General features: G+C 36.5%; 1 pseudogene; it reads right to left on the reverse strand.

Moving 5' to 3' along the window:
* Positions 1–723: 723 nt before the first annotated feature.
* Positions 724–1,778, reverse strand: LOC104989293 (annotated as a pseudogene).
* Positions 1,779–5,773: the final 3,995 nt, after the last annotated feature.

Genomic DNA, 5,773 nt, shown 5'->3' on the forward strand with positions numbered 1-5,773 from the left:
AATTTTATTCAGCATAAAATGCCAAGTCACTGAACTAGTTACTGGCATAAATCTAAGCTTACTTTGTACCCCAAATCTTATAGTATGGTTAAAATAGATGAAACCTTAGCAAAAGTCAATTATACATGCTTTAATTCATTTGTTCTACAATACCAAAAAAGCTAAAAAGACAACCTGAAATTAAGAATACATCACCTACCTGACCAAATCTCAAAGTGGCACTAAATGGAATCCAGTATTTTCCTTTTATTATAATGGCATCAAAGGTTATTGCAACAATTTAAAAGAATAAACAACTAAGAATGTTAAAAAAAAGAAGTGGGGGGTGGGGATAGAAAATGGATATGTGTGTTCAGCTGAATTGAACTTTTGGCAGTAAGAGCATTTTGTCGTACAGCATTAACGCATGTTATAAAAGTGTGTAGTATCAAAGGACTAGAACCACAAGCATTCAAAAGCAGCTTTGTCAATTAAGCAATGAAACACTCTACAGTATGTCTCTCTAGTGGCTATCATTGAATACTCTAGTAGCAACTTTGAAATGAAAAAAAGAAAAGGTAGCTCTAACTCCTTTTATTTTCTCTCTTTGAAATCAAACAGATATCCAATAATCCTGTTATATGCTAACATTTCCAAAGTACATCATTCATAGAAGAGAAAGACTAAAACAAAAAACAAAAAAACGAGTTTACAGAGATCCAAACATAAGTGAGTATAAGTGCCTCACTCAGCTTTCTGATGGTACTCCGGAGAAGACACTTCATAAGTGCTGGCACTAAACAAAGTTGTAACGTTCTTGCCAGATATTTTAGCAAATCATGAAGATAGTTCAGTAATAAAGCAAGACTTTTCTCATCCAGAGGCATATAGGCCAACATTGCTCCAATTCGTGCAAATGGTCTGAACAAATGTGGCGCTCCATACACCTGGGACATGGGTGCATTAGAGAGGTCTGCAAGGATTTCAGAGTACTGAAATCTCTCAAATTTGTAGAGAGGCTGAGTGCCCAGCTTTACAGTGAAGTATTCCTTTTCCTTTCTACTGCTGTTGCTGCTAAGTCGCTTCAGTCGTGTCCAACTCTGTGTGACCCCATGGATTGCAGCCCATTAAACAGCACACTCCTTACTATTTGTGTTTCCTTGAGATTCCTATAATTTGCATAATCCTCTAGAATGGAATCCACATTCTTGTTGGCAGAAAGATAAAAGAGCTGTTTTTGCCAGGTAATTAAGTCCCAGTCATCAAAAACCCATAGTTTTAGTTCTTCAGGAACCTTTACTTTAACTTCAACTCTGTTTGTGAATGTTTCCTCATTTTCAGCAGTAGTAGCTACTTGGGCTCTTTTCTCCTGAGGAGACTGAGGTGTCTCACTGGTACCTTCTCTATCTCCAGGTGTTTTGTGTTTGTTCTTTTTTGTTTTCACTTCAACATTTTTCTGTTGCAGACCAGAGGTCTTCTTTCCAGGGGCAGCCCCTCTTGGTCTTCCACTCTGCATACTGCTCCTGATTGGCTTTTTGAAGTTCTCATTGTTTCTGCAGATTGGTGCCCATGTATTTGAGTACACTCCTTTGGAACCCATTCATCCCAATTTTTATTCCAACCACTGTAATGTATTTCACTTGTTTATCCTTTATGGCCACCTTCACACAATTTGGTTCATAAAGAAAAGCCCCCTACCCTCCCCCCAAAAATAGAATAAAATAAAGAAGAGGCCCATGAAAGTACAACACTCTTTCACACTCCTGGAATTTAGGCCTCTGATCCTGCTTTGTCACCATTTATAAGTGATTTGCCACCACTGCCTCCTCCTTCTCCCAGCCACCCCCACCAGCATCTGCTACTCCATACCACCCAATTCCGCATGAGACACACCTTCAGACACCACCAGCTCTAGATCCTGGGCCTGGTTTAGCTCAACATTTTTCAGTGGCTTTCAAAATATGATTCCAGCACCGGAAGTATTGGCATCACCTGGGAACTTGTTAAAAATGCAAATTCTCAGGCCCAACTCCCAAAATTACTGAATCAGAAAAATCTGAAGATGAAGCTTAGCAATATATTTTAATCAGTCCAGTAGGGAACTCTGATGCTTGTCTGAGTTTGAGAGCTACTCTCCTACAAAGTCTTTCCATTACATTAAAAATTTAATTTATTATACGTTATATCATAATCCAGGCTTCCCTGGTAGCTCAGCTGGTAAAGAATCTGCCTGCAGTGCAGGAGACCCTGGTACAATTCCTGTGTCAGGAAGATCCCTTTGGAAACATTTTTGAAATATAGACCTGGGGGTTCCTCTACCTCAGAAAAATTCACTAATGGAGTGTGCATTTTCCCCTAGCACTCTAGGTATTCTTTACTGGAAATCTCTATCATCCGGGCTTAAAAGATGACGTATCTCTTCAAACTCTGTCTCCTTTGATAACTCCTTTTCCATTGAACTCCAGATTCAGAACTTTTGTATTTGCCCAGAATGGTTTTAATACTGATAGGCTTTCCCCTTTACTTCATTAGGCTCTCAACTTAAAAGCCATCATAACATAGATGTCATCCCTACTATCCTATAAAGAAATATATCAGTCCTGTCATTCTCTAACTTCATTATTATAGACAAATTTTGTTTATACTTCCCTTGGCATCCCTCAGCATGAAGGAAGAGAGAGAGCACTACAAACAAATTTGTACTGTTAAGCTTAAAATATGTTAAATAGTGGGAAACAGCCTGGTCATCTAGGGCATAGTTGGTAGACACAAAGAGAGAGAGAGATATCATATTCTTGGATTGGAAAACTCAATATTGTGAGAATGGACTATACCACCCAAAAAATCTACAGATTTAATGCAATCCTTATCAAATTACCAGTGGCATTTCACACAGAACTAGAACAAAAATGTTTACAATTTGTGTGGAACCACAAAAAACCCCAAACAACCAAAGTAATCTGAAAAATAAATAAATAAAAATGGAACTGGAGGAAATCCGGCTACCTGACTTCAAAATTTACTATAAACTTAGTGATCAAAAATGTACTAGAACAAAAATAGAAATATAGATCCATAAAATAGGACAGCAATTCCAGAGACAGACCTACACACCTGTGGTCAACTAATCTATGACAAAGGAGAAAAGAATATACAATGGAGAAAAGACAGTCTTTTCAGTAAGTGGTGCTAGTAAAACTGGACAGCTACATGTAAAAGAATAAAATTAGAACACTTTAAAATCATATACATAAAAATAAATTGAAAAATGGATTAAAGACCTAAATATAGCCAGATACTAAAACCTCTAGGCAAACACAGGCAGAACACTCTGACATAAATGACAGCAAGATCATTTCTGATGTTTTACCTCCTAGAATTAAAAAAAAAAAAAAATGTGACTTTAAACTTAAAGCTTTAGCATACCAAAGGATACCATAAGCAAAAAGATAATCTACAGAATGGGAGAAAATATTTGCAAATGAAGTGATTGATGAAATTAGTCTCTAAAATATATCAATAGCTCTTGCAGCTCAATATGGAATAAAACAACCCAATCAAAAAATGGGCAGAAGACCTAAAAAGACACTTCTCCAAAGAAATACAGATGGCCAAAAAAAACACAAGAAAAGATGGTCTATGTCACTAATTATTAGAAAAATGCAAACAGAAACTGCCATGAGGTATCATCTCACATGGGTCAGAATGGATATCATCGAGAAGTCTATGAACAATAATTACTAGACAGGATGTGGAGAATAGGGAACCCTCCTTCTACACTGATGGTGGGAATGTAAATTGATACAACTATTATGGAGAACAGTATGGAGTTTCCTTAAAAAACTAAATATAAAGCTACTGTATAATTTGTCAATCCCACTCCTGGTCATATATCTGGAGAAAATCATAATTTGAAAAGGCACATGCACCCCAAAGTTGCTACAGCACTATTTGCAATAGCCAAGACATGGAAGGAACCTACATGTTCCTGGATAAAGAAGATGTAGTACATATATACAATGGAATATTACTCAGCCATTAAAAAGAACAAAATAACACCATTTACAGCAACATGGATGGACTGAGAGATTATCATACTAAGTGAAGTAAGTCAAAGATATATATCATATGGTATCACTTATAAGTGAAATCTAATTAAAAATTTATACAAACTAACTAATGATACAAACTACTTAAAAAACACGAAGAGACTCACAGATCTGAAAATCAAACACATGTTTACCAAAGGGGAAACATGAGGGAAAGGGATAAATTAGGATATTGGGATTAGCATACGCATACTATTTTTACATAAAATAGATAACTAATAAGAACCTACTGTATAGCACAGGGAATTTTACTCAGTATTTTATAATAATCTATATGAGAAAAGAATCTGAACAAGGATGAATATATATATATATATGAATGATTCACTTTGCTATATACTTGAAACTAAAACTACACTGTAAATCATCTATACTCCAATAAATCTTAAAGAAAACTAAAAAAAATAAAATGTAGATTCCTGACCCCATGTAGACCTTCTAGATTAGACTTTTTGAGTGTTAAGCTCTGGAATTTAGCTAGTGAAGTGAATCTAACATGTTCACCAAGTGATTTATACATACAGTAATGTTTTAAAACTATTCATCTAACTGATTGAATGTACATCACATTCAAAGTAATGAGAAACTATCTAAAGGTATAACGTGCTTTTGTTTTAGACTAGTCTCCCTAGAATATACGTAAAGGATGTAATTGAATAAAGCTATAACAGAGATTGGAAGAGAAGTTATGACTGCTAAGTAGTACAGATAGTGTCCTATTACTGATTTAATTACTGTGCTAACAATAGATATGGAAGTAATGTACCTGTGGAAAAATGTTAAAAGCATAAAACCAACAAAACTTGGTAACAGAGATATGGAGTTAGGTGAAAGACAGGATTGAGATAATTCAGATGATTGCCAGATGCCTGGGAGCTGATCCAACATGTAGCATACAAAAATTATTATTAAAAAAATTCTTTAAATGCCTTCCTGATATCAAAAAGCAAACAAAAAACCAAACACACTTAAGTATATTATTTTACATTGCTTAAGATATTTCAATATTATTCTAACTGATACATTCAGTCTTTCTTTTCTCTTTTCAGAAAATACAGGGCTCTGTTAGCTATTTGATAATGACTGGGGACAATGCTCCTAGAGCTTGTGATATTGGCTCATATGCTAAAGTGTTACTGTGACCTGTAATGCTTTACTATTGACAACGGCAGTGTAAGTCCTTATACAGAATCAGTTCAGTTCAGTCCCTCAGTCGTGTCCGACTCTTTGTGACCACATGAATCACAGCACGCCAGACCTTCCTGTCCATCACCAACTCCTGGAGTTCACTCAGACTCACGTCCATCGAGTCAATGATGCCATCTAGCCATCTCATCCTCTGGTGTCCCCTTCTCCTCCTGCCCCCAATCCCTCCCAGCATCAGAGTCTTTTCCAATGAGTCAACTCTTCGCATGAGGTGGCCAAAGTACTGGAGTTTCAGCTTTAGCATCATTCCTTCCAAAGAAATCCCAGGGCTGATCTCCTTCGGAATGGACTGGTTGGATCTCCTTGCAGTCCAAGGGACTCTCAAGAGTCTTCTCCAACACCACAGTTCAAAAGCATCAATTCTTCGGGACTCAGCTTTCTTCACAGTCTAACTCTCACATCAACACATGACCACTGGAAAAACCATAGCCTTGACTAGATGGACCTTTGTTGGCAAAGTAATGTCTCTGCTTTTGAAT

Source organism: Bison bison, unplaced genomic scaffold, assembly GCF_000754665.1.
Source record: "Bison bison bison isolate TAMUID 2011002044 unplaced genomic scaffold, Bison_UMD1.0 scf7180017864149, whole genome shotgun sequence".
Classification (NCBI taxonomy): domain Eukaryota; kingdom Metazoa; phylum Chordata; class Mammalia; order Artiodactyla; family Bovidae; genus Bison; species Bison bison.